Genomic DNA, 17,375 nt, shown 5'->3' on the forward strand with positions numbered 1-17,375 from the left:
TTTTTCTTCGAGTTATGGCTCCCAAAACACAGAAACTTGCTTAGTCATAAAAGGGGCGGCGCCACGCCCATTTTTTTTAATTTGAAGTTTTCCTATTTATTGTTATAAATCCACTTGGGAAATGAAATACCATTGATATAAAGCTCTCTTTTGCAAAGATATAACTTATTTTATTCGTCACGACCCTTTTAAAAATCTTGTATATAAAAGTGGGCGTGGTCCTTAACCGATTTCGTTAATTTTTCTTCAAAGCATTCGTTATAATAAAGGCAACCTCTGTCGGATTTTATTACGATGAGTTTAACGATTTTTGGTTTATGATTAATAATATTTGAAAAATTGATCTTATCACAAGTGGGCGATGCCACGCCCATTTAAAAAAATTTATAAAATTTTTGTCAAGAGTCTCAATATCAGTCCACGCGTCAAATTTTAACATTCTAGGTGTTTTATTCCCTAAATAATCAGGTATATATAAAAAGTGAGCGTGGTTATAATCCGAATTCGCTCATTTTCAATACCAATCTATTTTGGGTCCAGATAAGCTCGTGTACCAAATTTGGTGAAGATATCTCAACATTTATTCAAGTTATCGTGTTAACGGTTATACGGACGGACATGGCTCAATAAAATTTTTTTTCGATACTGATGATTTTAATATATGGAAGTATATATCTATCTCGATTCCTTTATACCTGTACAACCAACCTTTATCCAATCAAAGTTATAATACCCCGTGTACAAGTACAGCTGGGTATAATAACATCGATTTTACAGCGCGAGCACAGCGTATACGCAACCGCCTTATTTGAGAAAATGTTACCCTACAGAGATATTCAACTGCCGAATGTTACGAGCTGCTCGTCAAACATGACTGTTAACATTAAACAAATACTGTTAGTCGTGCTTTCACTAATTTCCAGCGTCACTAAACATGTAACGGTACACAAACACATGCAAATATTACAATCAATTGAAAGCACAGTTAATGTGCATGAATTAAACGAATTGACAATTTCAGTCGCAGGAAAACAATTGGGGTGTGCGCTACGTTGTGACGGATGAAAAAAAAAAACAAGTGTAGAGCTACGGATTTTTAAATAAATTTATGTTAGATATACCGTTATAACTATTTGTGTGTGCGTGTGCAACAAAACGCTGGTCAAATTACAAAAATTACGGAATTAAATTAAAATTCCTTTGCATTCCACATATTACCATTTATTGAGATTGAAGGCTTGACTTACGGTGTATATTTACTGTGTAATAGCAACTAAGAGCGGTATTGCGGTTCATTTAACCCTTTAAGTGTAGTTAAAAGTTAATTACGACACACATAAAAGTGAAGAAAAAACAAAAACAATTTTAGCAAGCGAACATTGCACTAAAGATACGCTTGGGATAGGTCATCCCTTCGTCTGACGCCACTTCGTTCGTTGCTTCAATTGATGCCAAATTGTGGCGGTGCATGTATACACGCAGCTTCCGAATGCCACTATTCCAGCAAAGGGTGGGAGTAACAGCACTACTAGCAGTAGAAGTGTAATAGAAGTTACGAGCAACAAAATAAACTTCGGAAGTAAAGTGTTCGTAGGGAGCTTATATACATATGTACACAAGTGCACTCACACATATAGCACATAAACATACTGAAAGAGTTTAGTAGAGCAGTCGTGCCTGTTTGGTTGGAAACGATAGTTGGTAGCGGCGACGACGTGTCCGTTTCCGGTATACTCACTTTGTACTTACTTTGATGCTATTTGATTATTAAGTGCGTGTGTGGGCGTGGCATACAAAATTTACACACCAAAAAGTTACATAGTGAAATTCTGAAAAAGTTAAAACTAAATATGTGAAGGAGAACAAAAGTTTTGTTGTACATATTAAACAAAAATAATACATATTACTAATTAAGTAAAACCAAAAAAGTTAATTAAAAAAGTATTGAAAAAAGCGTAAAAAAAACTTGGTATAAAATTTAAAAAAATGTCAAGTGTTAACAAACAAATAAGTACTCCGAATAGAAAAAGCGCTCCAACGCCCAAAAATCTGCTACACTAACGCTCCTAATTACTCCGAAAAAGGGATTCATACACTTGCGCTCTATATCAAAGTATTGGTACCTCACTCTGGTTGCTGTAACGAATTTGTTTATGCGTGTTTGTATTCGCATACTTCTTCAGCTCAATCGTTGTTTGTGTATATGTGTGGATTAATATATCAAAACAAATCATAAATATTTAAAGTTGGCGGGAATAATGCCAACAAACGCATAAAATCAATATCAAGCGTACAAAATTGCAAAGCGGCAAGCAGAACAGAAAGTAACAACCGTGGCAAAACCATCTATAAATAGCAACAACAACAAGATTCGTGTGTCAACGGCATACTAATAGAAGCCGACTTTTTCCTACTACATACAACAACTACAAGCAGCAGTCAGACATTCAGTCAGCTAGTCACTCAATCACTCGCTCATTCGTCCAATCATCCAATCGTTCATCCATTTGTTTCCATCCAGCCGCTATTTAACCAGTCACTCACTTTAGGCACAGCGGCTATTTGCATTTCCTATCCATCCATCCATCCATCTATCAGTGCCAACTAGTCAAAAGCAGCTATCGTCACATCATATCGCTCGTCACAGCATTTTAACTTCGCAGGCTTGCAGCAACGACATAAGCGAGGAGCCGTGCATTTTCATGTAAGTGTAACTTTTACAACAACATGAATCTGAAACTTCCCTTTATGTCAACAACTTTTATTATTATTGTGATGTTGTAACTTATACGAAATGTGTGTATGTGTGAGTTTGCGCTTGTGTGTGTATGTGTCAATATTTATTTTGTGGCGTGCCGTTGCATATTTATTCATACAATTAATAGAATTATATATACGTATGTATGTACATATTTTTGTAGAAATATATATGTGTATGCTTTCGCATTGTTGTTGATTATAAAATTTTAGTTTTAATAATTTTATTTATGTACGGAAACGGAAGTGGGGTGTCTTTTCCCATTCCATAATTGAAATGAATAAAAAGCAAAGCAGTTTAAGTAGGGTCAAATGATCTTTGTTAATTTTCGTGACATCCAGCAAAATATTTGGATAGATTTATTCACCTACCTACAGACATTTCGCTCAGGCCGGACCGTACATCTATACCAAGTTCCCATGCAAAAAGGCTAAGATAAGATAACGCAAAAAGCGCAATGATAGGGCACAGGAGGATGTATTATTTGCTCAATCTACTGTAGGCATCCCAATCCGCTCGGTAGAAATAAAAAGAAAGACAGGACTAGAATATAATACATCTAGCAGAAAAGACGTCAATAGAAGCACGGAGCTGCAATATTTTTAAAGTAATGTGCAAAACCTATCCAAGACGCACAAATTTCCTCATACTCTAAAGCATGGGTCACCAAAAATTGCAAGTGATTGACCCTGCTCTAAAGAGAGACGACTTCGGCTCATGATGGCGTACTAACGGGACATTACCGTCTGGCGTCACATGCTTAGAAATTAGATCCCGTCAGTAACAGCAGATGTAAGAAGTGCTTGCTGCACGGAGAAATGGTTAAGCACGTTCTGTGTTCATGCCCTGAGCCCGCCAGGTCAAGAATCGAACAACCAGGAGCATCAGAGTTCCTAGTTCTCCAGGCAGCTATGTATTAAATTAGGTCCTAGACAACTTTTACTATTTGCCAGGAGGACGTTGTTAATTTATATGAAAAAAACCTTGTACCTAATTGGGTCGTCCTGTTGGTTGGTTGGTTGGAGTGGCGGGTCCCAATTGCCTCCAATTAGCGGTCATGCGCCGTTTTGATACCACAACTCGTGAGTTAACCAATGAAAGGGTGTTGTAAGAAGACTAATAAACATTTTCAGGCGTCTCAGACAAACCCGTCTCCCTACATCCATCCCGTGGAGTTTATAAATTTGAGAAGCTCTCATGGCCCAACATTTGTGAAGTCTGGGAGGCTTTCGAAAAAGGGCTTTCCAAGAAACTTTATTCTGCTTCAACAATGTGCAGGGCATTCGCACAGCAGATGCTCAACCATATCCTGCGCCTCCGTACGCTTGCAGCTGCGACAGGAGGTATTGTGTTCCAGTCCCATCCATGCCGCATGTACCCTAATTGTCCAATGCCCTATGAGCGCCGCAACTACTCTGGATATATCCCTTCTGTTCATCTTGAGGTTAGCTATAGATCGTTTTTCGTTATATAATGGCCACATGCTCTTGGAAACTGTACAGGACCGCAACCGATTCCACCTATTGCTTGCCTCGCTCAATCAGTGCTGGGAGATGCGACCCTTGATGAGTCCCAGGGTTGTAAGGACCTCCTTCGCTCCAGAGACATCAAGAGCCGCTCCACGCCGTGCCAGCTCATCCGCCACCTCGTTACCCTGTATGTTTCGATGCCCCGTTACCCATATCAGGGTAACGATCGGCCAGCTCGCCAGAAGCATGGCGCTCTCCCTGCACAAGCAACCAGGTTTAATGATATCGTTTCTGACCCGGGGGCCGTTCCGTTCGGTCGCCAAATAAATTCTGGCAGCACAATAAACACATTTTTTGCTGGAGGAGTTACGGAAGCAGCCAATATGATAAAACATAAACCGCTTACCATAAATACTCCCAGACCTGCACCGGTAGGAGACGGCCCTCAGAGATATTCGATGGCGAAGAACCTTCCACGCAAGGACTCTCCGTGCCGTTTGACTTTAATGACTTCAAAATTGTGCAATTGAAATTACCACCATTGAGCACACTACAGGTGGGGTAGGAAACTTTCAGTTGTTTCCGGCTAACAGGTACCCATACCGACCAAGAGATATACATGACGGTATATAGCTATGTACAGAGACCAAATGAAAGCATGTCAGGTATTCTGAGCCCACCCTTGATTGCATCATTTTTAAGTTAATAGCCGTAACTGCCACTTTGCTGTCACTAGTTAGCATCCCATTCAGTGCGTCCTAAATTGCGGCACCTTTTGCATGGAAGAGACTACAGTGATTGACCTTTTAGTTTCCATCGAGCTCTTGAGAACAACCTCTTCCGCCGAGTTTCTCTTCCGATTTCGGCGCTTCAGTCAATCAGTTCATTAGTTCACTGGGTCAAATGTGTTTGCCAATCCATTCCTCCCAAGATCAAATGAAGCTGTTGATAATCGCTTACCTGGCATAAAGTCTAAATCGGTAAGAATGCCAGATTATCCAAAATCTGAAAGCTCGAAACCCACTTAACCTGAAAGTTAGGGGCGCACCCTCCTTTTCAGGAATACCCACAGGAAATATATTCAGTATGGCACTCACTACCAAGTTGGTTGTTTTTCTAAGACCGTCACTGATATCAGCCACCACAGTGCGTTGTGTAGATATGAGTACTTTAACAGAGGTCTCCGTTTGAAGTGCGCTTCTCCAGACAAAGAATACATAGAAAAATATCCTGGGTTATGATAAGGTTGTTCAGTTGGGTCACAAAGCAAAATCCTGTTAGCGCTGTGGACTCATTTAGTCTATGTGAGGAAGCCTCAACCTAACTTAACTTACCATCTCATAAACGCAGCGTTTAAACCTTGGTAAGAGTGCCCAGCTCTGGCCGATAGCCCCTACACATCAGTCCCAGGCAACAGTTGTCTTTATAGCAATGTCCTGCACAGCTTATTGTTCAGAATATTTCCGAAATGTTTAACTCTATCACAAATTCAATCGGTACCCCCCAAGGGTGGCGGGGGGGGGGGGGTAGTTTTCAGCCAATGCAATTGAATTTTGCCAGCGATTCCTCCTGTTCAGATAATTCTGAAAAGAGCGAGCAGCGGGTTTAGGAATACAGTTTTCGTCAGGACTTCCACGTCATCTGCATGAGCAATAACTCGGCAATCGCATGCATCTCGCAGTCCACCCGAAGCTCTTTTAGTTCACTGACTTAGTTCAGCGAATGAGATTTGAGAATGAATAATTAACTTGATAATTAAAATTTAATTATCTCAAATAAGTTAAAAAAATATTCTTCATGAATTAATTGCCGTTAGTCCCGAGTATTTCGCACGATTTAAGAATTTTAGCAGAACATTATTTTCAAGAGCTTACTAATTAATTTCATGTTGACCAACTTTCTTATTGAAAATTGCCCTTCGCTTTACTTTTCATAGCAAGATTGCCAATTTTCAATACCGCCGTTTTCCAGGGTGACAATTTTAGATCGCCTTAAGTACTTAATTCAACGAAATTAAGTTTATCCTACCGATTGCACTTTTATTGTGTCGCTTCCTCCATCATCAGTGTTCATTTGTTGTTTGTCCTAAACACGCATAAGGGGTATTCCATCCCATTTCGACCAATTTTGAACCCGACCCCTTTAGAATTGGCTGAAAGTTTTTCTTCTTTTTCTAGCTTACGAAAGACGTTTTTCAGAATTTTTTCAAATTTTTTCATCCAACTCAAAAAAAGTTATGAATTTTTAAAACAACACCATTTTTGTTTTCAAAATGCTATAACTTTTTCAAAAATTGACCGTTTGGGATCTTTTTTTTTAAATTTTTTTTAAATGTACTTTTTGGAAAAAATACACGAATTTTTAAAGTTTTTTTTTTGTAATTTTTCAGTTTTTCGAGATTTTTCGAATTTCGCCTTTTTTTCTCATAAAAAACTTCAATCAATTCTGCAATCATCCCCACTAATCCCGGAGTGGGCCGATAACTTTTTTTTTTGATTCAATTGAAAAAAAAAACTTTAAACATTTTTTTGTTTTTTTTCCGAAAAGTACATTTAAAAACAAATTAAAAAAAAAAAAAAGATCCCAAACGGTCAGTTTTTGAAAAAGTTATAGCATTTTGAAAAAAACACCGTTTTTTTTTTTAAATTCATAACTTTTTTTGAGTTGGATGAAAATATTTGAAAAAATTCTGAAAAACGTCTTTCGTAAGCTAGAAAAGAAGAAAAACTTTCAGCCAATTCTAAAGGGGTCGGGTTCAAAATTGGTCGAAATGGGATGGAATACCCCATAAATAACAAATTATCTTGCGGATATTCTTTTACCACTTTCTTGTCGTACTGCATCTTATTTTATTCTGCTGATGTGACAAATTCCACAACTTTTTGCATGCCACATTTTTCTAACGTCTTCAAGGCATAGAACTGCCAGTGCCTACGCCACCAACCACCCACCAAATGGATTATGCTTACTTTGTCTTCTTAGTTTGCATTAGAGAATTTAAGCTCTCCCACGAAAGCCGCGCAGGGTTGTGAAATATATTCCTCGTACTTCAATGCCGATATCATACGTTGACGTTACTCGGTTCAGCGGGTTTTGGAAATTTTTAAGACTTTTATATTTGCGCATACTTAGTACATACATACATATGACTTCTTCACCAAGACTTTCAACAAAGCTACCAATCTCTTCGCCTCGTTCTCAAAACCATTGACATTGAAAAACTATGCAGTCTGTACATGTGGTTCCTAAATCTGCATTTCGCTGTATAGAAACCTGTTAAAATTGTTATGGTATTCCTTGATAGCGTATTTTTCACCCTTACCGCTGTAAAGTGCATCCTCCCACTATGGCTTTCGTCGACCTAGGGTATGGCGGCCATGCATCTATTAAAATTTCCTTCCAGTTCAATGAGTCTTATAGCCGGCGCCTGCTTCTGGTTACACTACGCATCTGCCCGCTCATTGCGTTACGTATGGGCTGGTGCTTTGGCATGTGATCAATTTGATCAGCCTTCTCCACACATCCCAAGATCAGTTAAGATTTAAACGCTTTGTAACAAGTACTTTGACTGAAGCTTCACTGTCGATTGATATTGTAATTCTTTGACTGGAGTAGCGACATTGCGGACTAAGTTCTGCATATTGACTGACACCAATGGAACGGAAACGTTGATTGTGCTCCAATGCTCTTCGGATCATTCATCCCTGCAAAACTGGTATAGTGGGAAATTGTCTTTTTCTTTTTCTTTGATTAGCACTTTTAGCTCTTTTGTTATTTCCCCTCATCCGGGCAAGGTTTTAGTTTAGTTACAATCAGCCTCCCACTCGACAGAGCTGCTCTCCATGCTCATGTCGCCATTTTATAAACTGGCATTTGCGCACATCAACCACAACGTCACAGGATTTCACTCCCAGGGTTTGCAACTGCACATAAATATTGGTTTTTCGGTTCCACAGGTACCGCTTCGACATATTTCCTTGAAGTCGTCAAATCGTACTCCAAGATACTACTTTAATTAGTTCCTTGTTGTTTATTTACTGTAGGTTTGTTTAAGGAAATCAGTTTGGCCTATTTAACTGTGTGTATCATTTAAAGTGCTTTGTTACACTTCCTTAAGGCCAGGAAACACAAACCTGCCTGAAGACTTGCGCTTTTACCTAGAATAGGACACTCGAAGCAGTAGTAAACTATCCTTCTTTTGGTGCCTTCTAAGTCACAGCTTCGACTGCATTCCTCATTCAAGGTAATCCACATTCTTCCTTTGGTTAGCCCAATGGGCAGTGTCCTACTATTGGGGTGATAGCCCTGAAGATTTCTTGCCTAGATTATCTTCATATTTGTGTTGAAGGCGGGCTTGCTTTGAAATCTTACAACTGGTGGAAAATCCATATGGTAATCGTCTAGTACTTGATAACTGACGTTTCTGCGTTTGCTGGCTCAACCGTTTTCGCGTTGACAGCAATGTTTCTATGCCTAGAAACTAAGACAAGTGATGATTGCTGGGCTCGCAGCTGACTGTAGTACTATGTTATAGCCTCTAACTACCTAACAGTATGTAACACGGAAATAAAGCGCTGCATGACTGTCAAGTACAGGCATACCCTTCGCTTCTCCCGATACCTACTAACACCGCATGTTAGTTGTCAGAGAAGCTAGGCTTAAATCTCCTTGGTTGTATATCACGCCACGTATTTATTTATTTTAAGATGTCAGCTGAATTGTGGAAACGGATGCACTGCGCGACCTGTAATTTCTCTTAGGAACACCCTGTTCCTGCACCTCTGTTTATTGTTCGTAGAGTGGGCGTACTTCCTTTTTATATGCTCTGCAACTCTCAAGTCTCCCCGCGAAGAGAAAAGTATCTTAAAGTTGCAGAGAAAGCTCAAGGTAGTATTGCGTCCTCACATGGAAACCCGTTCTCATAAGCAATGTGTCCGCACTATTTATCGTTTCAGTACCTAGACATCATCAGTTTTAAGGTTGGCATTGTTGGTGAATCCTCTATCTGATAGGAGTTGCAGGTGTTCAACAACTGCAATACCATATATGTCTCCTCCTATAGCCACTACCCATTGAAGGCATCCCTTCGCAAATCGTTATAGTTTTGTGTCGTCTTCAGAACCTAAACAACTTCAGTCGATTTCTTCTCGAACACAAGGGAGATTTTCGAGACCCGAGAAATCGAGAACTCGACTTCTCGCGAGATTCTCGGTGCTCGAAGTCCTCGTAAATCTCGCGAGCTTTCGACATTCTTACTTAATTGCTGTATAGACAGTATTTATACACTTGTTTTTTTTTTTATACCCAGCTGAGCAGAGCTCACAGAGTCTATTAACTTTGTTCGCACAACGGTAATCCGTAACGGCATAAACTAATCGAGATAGATATAGACTTCTATATATCAAAATGATCTGGGCGAAAAAAGATATTCATTTAGCCATGTCCGTCCGTCCGTCTGTCCGTCTGTCCGTTAACACGATAACTTGAGTAAATTTTGAGGTATCTTGATGAAATTTGGTATGTAGGTTCCTGGGCCATCATCTCAGATTGCTATTTAAAATAAACGAAATCGGACTACAAGCACGCCCACTTTTTCGATATCGAAAATTTCGAAAAACCGAGAAAGTGCGATAATTCATTACCAAAGACGGATAAAGCGATGAAGCTTGGCAGGTGCGTTGACCTTATGACGCAAAATAGAAAACTAAAAAAAATTTTCGACAATGGGCGTGGCACCGCCCACTTTTAAAAGAAGTTAATTTAAAAGTTTTGCAAGCTGTAATTTGGCAGCCGTTGAAGATATCATGATGAAATTTGGTAGGCACGTTACTCCTATTACTATATATGTGCTAAATAAAAATTAGCGAAATCGGATGACAACACGCCCACTTTAAAAAAAAAAATATTTTAAAGTCATATTTTAACAATAAATTTAATATCTTTACAGTATAAAAGTAAATTATGTCAACATTCGACTCCAGTAATGATATGGTGCAACAAAATACAAGGATAAAAGAAAATTTCAAAATGGGCGCAACTCCGCCCTTTTTCATTTAATTCGTCTAGAATACTTTTAATGCCATAAGTCGAACAAAAATTTACCAATCCTTGTGAAATTTGGTAGGGACACAGATTCTATGACGATAACTATTTCCTGTGAAAATGGGCGAAATCGGTTGAAGCCACTCCCAGTTTTTATACACAGTCAACCGTCTATCCTTCCGCTCGGCCGTTAACACGATAACTTGAGCAAAAATCTATATATCTTTACTAAACTTAGTTCACGTACTTATCTGAAATCACTTTATTTTGGTATAAAATATGGCCGAAATCCGACTATGACCACGCCCACTTTTCCGATATCGAAAATTACGAAAAATGAAAAAAAATGCCATAATTCTATACCAAATATGAAAAAAGAGATTAAACATGGTGATTGGATTGGTTTTTTGACGCAAAATATAACTTTAGAAAAAAAATTTGCAAAATGGGTGTGACACCTATCATATTAAGTAGAAGAAAATGAAAAAGTTCTGCAGGGCGAAATCAAAAGCCCTTGGAATCTTGGAAGGAATACTGTTCGTGGTATGACATATATAAATAAATTAGCGGTACCCGACAGAAGATGTTCTGGGTCACCCTGGTCCACATTTTGGTCGATATCTCGAAAACGCCTGCACATATACAACTAAGGCCTATTCCCTTTTAAAACCCTCATTAATACTTTTAATTTGATACGCATATCGTACAAACACATTCTAGAGTCACCCCTGGTCCACCCTTATTGCGATATCTCGAAAACGCGTCCACCTATAGAACTAAGGCCCACTACGTTTTAAATAATCATTAACACCTTTCATTTGATACACATGTCATACAAACACGTTCCAGGGTTACCCTAGGTTAATTTTCCTACATGGTGATTTTCCCTTATTTTGTCTCCAAAGCTCTCAGCTGAGTATGTAATGTTCGGTTACACCCGAACTTAGCCTTCCTTACTTGCTTCTTACTTGTGACTTTTTTGTTGATTATATTGCTTCAATGATTTTTAAACTCAAAACATATTTATTATACATACATTTAATGTTGTTTCGCAATACTTTATTTTTCAACGAGACATCCAAGAACACGGCCATTGTGGATAAAACAAGTGTGACATCTTATTCGTCAAATGCCTGACAGGATGTTCAATATGGCTGCTTTTAAGCCTTTTGAAAGGGTGTTCAAATATGGCGGCTCATAGCGCCGGCTATCTTCAGCGGGTAATAGAAAGAGATATAGAATGAGACAGCGATAGTCAATAAAAAATCAGGTGATGCAATCTATTTGTAATTTTTACGTCTATGCAGAAGTTATCACACTTGAACACGGCTTCTCGCGAGATTCTCGAATTACTCGTAAGGCTCGCGATGTTCTCGAATTTTTATTCAGTCGCTTCATTGGCAATATTCTATGCATTTCGGGGGTTTTTACTTGTGGTTTTGCGGACATTTTGGCTTGTGATCCAGAAGGAAACGTAAGCTCTATATAAAACAGCAATGAATCGATTAACTTGAATGTCGAGAAGCTCGCGAGCCTTACTAGTATTTCGAGATTCGAGAATCTCACGAGCCTTACGAGTAATTCGAGATTCGAGAATCTCGCGAGCCTTGCGAATAATTCGAGATTCGAAAATCTCGCGAGAAATCTCTTCTCGAATATGTTCGAGAAATCATAAGCTCTAGTTTTAAGGTTGATGCTGTTGCTTATTCCGAAATCCGATAGTAGCTGCAGGTGTTCATGCACTTCAAAACCATATATGTAGGTCTACTTTTATAGCTATTCCTCATTACGGGCATCTTTTGGCAGTTCATAAGTATTTTGTTTCATCTCCTACCGTGACCTCGGATAGGATCTTGAGCTACTCTATGTGGTGATTGAAACCACTTTTAATTTTATATATATAAAGAAACTTTTATTCAATAAAGAATACGCCTAAATGTCAATGAAAATTTTTGAAAATTTAAAAATCAATATTGAAAATTAAAATATTGATAAAACATTTTAAAACTACAAAGTAACTAAAATACAAAGTTAATTAAATATATTAAGGACCCTACACTCTACATTACGTTCGATGTCGAAATTCTGGTGTAAGCACAAAACGCATTCGGGAGCGCTATAAAATACCATGGTCAGTTGGTAAAATGCAGTAATGGTGCATCTACCTGCCCTATTTCGTGCATGGTCTATATTCTTTTACATTATTTTTAGCATGACTGGTGTGCTTCGCAGTTTTTGAAATAAAAACCACCACATTGTCGGTGCCACCTGATCAGATGTGGGAGAAGGGATCCTCTGGATCGGACATGCACCAGCTTTTAATAACTTTCTTCTTGTTGGATCATTCTGAGTTTGAAGTTAACAAATTAGGCAATAATGCTTTTGCAGTGTTTTTATTCAAAAAGTATACAGAAGAGAGCACTCTGGCGTAATGGTCATTTCCGGTGGCTTTCCACAGGTTAACCTTCCATAAATACTTAATATTAATAAAACTTCAAAAAGATTAAATTACTTTATTTTGTTGTTTGCATGTAAACAAATTTTGATTGCATAAGTTTGTGAAAAATGGTGAACTAACTATTTTGTATACAAACCACTTGAATAACAAAAAAGTTGGCATAAATATAATCGTAATCGCACACAATGTATGCCAATCAAGTGTCCACATCAACTTTGGCATGTCCTTGTGTGCGCTTTGCCAGCGTTTAAATTAAAAATGCAATAAAGCAAGTCTCAAGTCGAGTTATGCACAAATATTAGCTAATGCATCGGTAAGAGCCAAAGTGTAGATATTGTCCTATTTACACGCAATTGCCCAGTGGGATATTGCATTATTGAGAAATTGCGACACTCAATTCAAGAAAGCTTTAGATGCCGCCACAACTACATCAGTAAATCCACATTCGGAAAACTGCTTTGCGAAGCTTTGTTCCCAGAAAACTGGGAACCCGAACGGAATATCAGACGACTCGAGAGTTCTTCGCAAATTTTTTGTGAAGTTTACCTTTTTAACACGCTTATATTACCTTCACTTTTATGTATGCTTGTTTGTAACTTCCTAGGCTAGGCGCGCAAAGGAGAGTTAGACCCATCTAGCGGCAATTATTGAAGACTGGTGGCAGTGGTTAAATAACACGCTACAAAACGAGATGTGCTTAATAGCAGAGACACGAACCTCTGTGCTATGTTGCTATCAACATCAAATATCTATGTGGATTGTAGATACTAAACGGGACCATATATGCGTGTTTTTTAGTTTTTTTAAACTGTATTTATTCTATGAAGTTCTATATATGTGATCCGGTCTTTGGAAAGGTGGCTTATGACTCAAAAAACAAAGAAGAGCACAAACGTCCTGAAGAAATGCATTGTTTATCTTTAACAGCTGTTTCTCACAATTTCTTTTTTGAGTAATAAGCCACCTTTTCATAGACCGGGTCACATATAAGCCTTTCAGCGAAGATGAACTTGAGAGATTATTGTGCAACATAAAATATAAGAACGCATGCAGGAACCGCAGGGACAATCAGGCTAACTACAAATAGCTGTTAAGGCTTTTTGTCGCATATGCTAAAAAAAAAAAATATTTTCAGTCATATGTTAGATAATGCGCCTCATTCTTTATCCGACTGAAGAAGTTGTCCCCGATCTCCATTGACGTACGGCAACAATAGGAGCCCACAGAAAGTGGTATATGCAGCGAGGGATTTTGTCCCCAGAACTTTTTCATTTTCTTCTACTGAATATGGTATGTGTCACACCCTTTTTAAAAAAGTTTTTTCCAAAGTTATATTTCGCGTCAATAAGCCAATCCAATTCCAATGTTTCATCCCTTTTTTCATATTTGGTATAGAGTTATGGCTTTTTTTAAATTTTTCGAATATTTCGATATCGAAAAAATGGACGTGGTCATAGTCGGATTTCGCCCATTTTTAATACCAAGATAAAGTGAGTTCAGATAAGTACGCGAACTAAGTTTAGTAAAGATATATAGATTTTTGCTCAATTTATCATGTTAACGGCCGAGCGGAAGGACAGACGGTCGACTATGTACAAAAACTGGGCGTGGCTTCAACCGATTTTGCCCATTTTCACAAAAAACATTTACCGTTATATAAGCGACACCCCTACCAAATTTCATAAGGATTGTTGTATTTTTGTTCGACTTATGGCATTAAAAGTATTCTAGACGAATTAAATGAAAAAGGGCGGAGCCACACCCATTTTGAAATTTTCTTTTATTTTTGTATTTTGTTGTTCCATATCATTACTGGAGTTGAATGTTGACATAATTTACTTATATACTGCAATGATTAAATTTTTTGGTAAAATTTGACTTTTAAAATTTTTTGTTTTAAAAAGTTCGTCATCCGATTTTGCTAATTTTTATTAAGAACACATATAGTAATAGGAGTTACGTTCATGCCAAATTTCATCATGATATCTTCAACGACTGCCAAATTACAGCTTGCAAAACTTTTAAATTACCTTCTTTTAAAAGTTGGCGGTGCCACGTCCAAGATTTTACTAATTTTCTATTCTGCGTCATAAGGTCAACCCACCTACCAAGTTTCATCGCTTTATTATATTATATAATTTTCGATATCGAAAAAGTGAGCGTGGTTATAGTCCGATTTCATTCATTTTAAATAGCGCTCTGATATGAGTACCCAGGAACGTACGTACGAAATTTCTTAAGATGCCTCAAAATTTACTCAAGTTAAATGAATTTCTTTTTTCATTTTGATATATAGATGTCTATATCTATTTCGATTAGTTTATGCCGTTACGGGGTACCGTTATGCGAACAAAATTAATATGCTCTGTGAGCTCTGCTCAGCTGAGTATAAAAATTGCGGAATATTTTGCAGTGTTACCTTGGTGTCGTGGCTAGGTAGCCTAAGTCATGTGGACTAGCTGTAAGCCGCAATGAAACTGATCTAGTTCCAATAAGGGGGTTTCATATTTCTGTATACAGACCACTCTTCACAGTCAGAGTATCGCTAGCTATCGAACAGAGTTAAGTACCTCACAACTATACTTCGCAGCAACCTGCAGCTTAAGTTAAATGATAGAGATAGGAAAGCCTTGGTAGCTTGTACTGCCATCGATGGGCCATTGTGGTTCGGGCCCTCTTCCAAAATACTACTCTAAATGGTGGCCAAGCCGGTACCTTTTTATTATAGAATGTCCTTAGTATAAGGGAATGCACTATACCCAGCATCTGTCAAAAACCTGGAAACAGTGCAATGAATGGCGCTGGTTATAATCATCAGGGTCCTTCATACAAAACCAATTACGATTTTGGTGAATATAGTTTTGTCAGCAGAGTTGACGCATACCAGACTGTCATAGGGATTGGTGACATGGGATATATCCTAGTGAATAGTGGGCGCTCCCACATTTTACCAGTTTCTAGTTCTAGCAAGCCGGATTACTGCGTGTCAGTCTCTGCCTAGACCGTTAGCTTCAATATTCATATAGCCGCAATGGGGGTAGTGGGGTGAATAACTCGTCTAAAGGGGGCGGGGGTGAACTTTATTACGGATAAACCCCAGCAGGAAAGGAAGTTTTATGGGAGAATCTTTTGCTACTAAGTCAAAGACAGTCAAAATTTTAGGTCACCGCTGCCAAAGACGGAATGGTATTCAGGGATTTTTGCGTTAGGACTTTAAGAGACACTCGGATAACAGGTAGCTGTCAAAGTGCTGTGCCCCAAAACTGCGAAGTCAAGCTTTTTCAGCCAGTGCCTGAAGTAATCCGCGGACGCATGTAGCTACTATTCGATGGAAATTAACAAAGTGAAGAAAAGAGCAGAATTAGCTGCAATTGTAACGTGGACACTTAAGTTTAAAATACCAATAGCGACCTCAAAACACCGATGGCTACTTTTGGATCACTTGAGGAAAGGTGGACATCGGGTAACCTAAGCAAGTACTCGGCTTACACTGCTTCTTCCCAGTTGTTGTGATCCTTCAGCGCCATTACCGAGGTCCATTCTTCAATAGTGAATGAGGTGTTGAAGAAGCACTATCAGAAAAGAATCTAAACGATGTGGCTTAGTTTTATCAAAAATATCCGCTGCTTTCATTGCATTGAAGAGTTTTATAGATAGTCGATGTTCACTCTATTCGGAAGTATTTTTAACTAAGAGATCCCTTAAGGATTATTGTCCAATTAAATCACAGCGACTTAATTTTTTCAATTGGCTATTTAATCTAAAGAAAAACTTGTAAGCAGCAGTTAATATCCGTTTAGTTTCGAGACTGGCGCAGATTTAGTTATTAACAATGGTTCGCAAAAAGGAGGAAATCCTTCACAGGAAAGAAAAACTTGTCCGATTATTTAGATTAGAGCCCAACACACGGCTACATCGTGTTTCTTATCCAAGCATAAGACGATGTCAATGGCAACTATTTCCTTCATGTGTTACCTAAGTAGGATATATTCCTTCTTCAGAGCTAGAAATGGCAAATATTAAAGATCACATTAAATCACAGCGACAGCTTGGAATAATTACTTGAACTCACTTATGTTCGTATCATTCGCAATCTTGCCAACAAATTATGAAAACCATAGACCAAATCACAGCCCTTGCAACATAAACAAATCACGGTTTTGATGCTTAGTAGCTAACAATGTCGCTTTCAGAGAATCTGTGATTTGTGCTGCTATTTACTGTTAGATGGCTCGGCTAGCTGCATGCGAGGGCATGCATAGCCGCCTATGTAGCAGTTTACTACGATATCTAGTAGTATATTTATAGGAGAAGAAATTAGGGATTCATTGATTCATGTCGCATCAAATTGTTTTGATGAGCTGATGACAGAGCTGTTGTTGGATCTGTCGCAGTCGCAATCATAGTTATGGATAAAGATCCCTGTAGCTAAGAAGACACTGTTTAAAGTCTCGTTGTAATTTTCGGCATGAATTCAAAGTATTTGAGAATGCTAGAACTCTCAGTTCCTGACCTAAGCCCAGATCCCTGGTACAAATAAATCTGGATAAAATCTGGGAAGTACATTATTCGAAAAACTATTAATAACTTGCAGTTCGCTCTTGAAAAGATGGGCCTCGGAACAGCTAAGCAAACGTTTACGCTGGTA

At 38.4% G+C, this 17,375-nt stretch overlaps 1 protein-coding gene across 5 annotated transcripts in view; it reads left to right on the top strand.

Moving 5' to 3' along the window:
- The first annotated feature begins 1,033 nt into the window (after nucleotides 1-1,033).
- The window catches only part of nemy (no extended memory), a 142,841-nt gene continuing 126,499 nt past the window's right edge, over nucleotides 1,034-17,375 (top strand). For 4 of the 5 annotated variants that reach the window (XM_067776190.1, XM_067776193.1, XM_067776192.1 and 1 more), the window contains exon 1: nucleotides 1,034-2,704. The gene's annotated coding sequence lies outside the window, so the exon portion shown is untranslated. The remainder of the gene's footprint in view (nucleotides 2,705-17,375) is intronic. The other variant, XM_067776197.1, reaches the window with a different exon arrangement.

The sequence above is a fragment of the Eurosta solidaginis genome, chromosome 3, assembly GCF_040869045.1.
Source record: "Eurosta solidaginis isolate ZX-2024a chromosome 3, ASM4086904v1, whole genome shotgun sequence".
Lineage (NCBI taxonomy): Eukaryota > Metazoa > Arthropoda > Insecta > Diptera > Tephritidae > Eurosta > Eurosta solidaginis.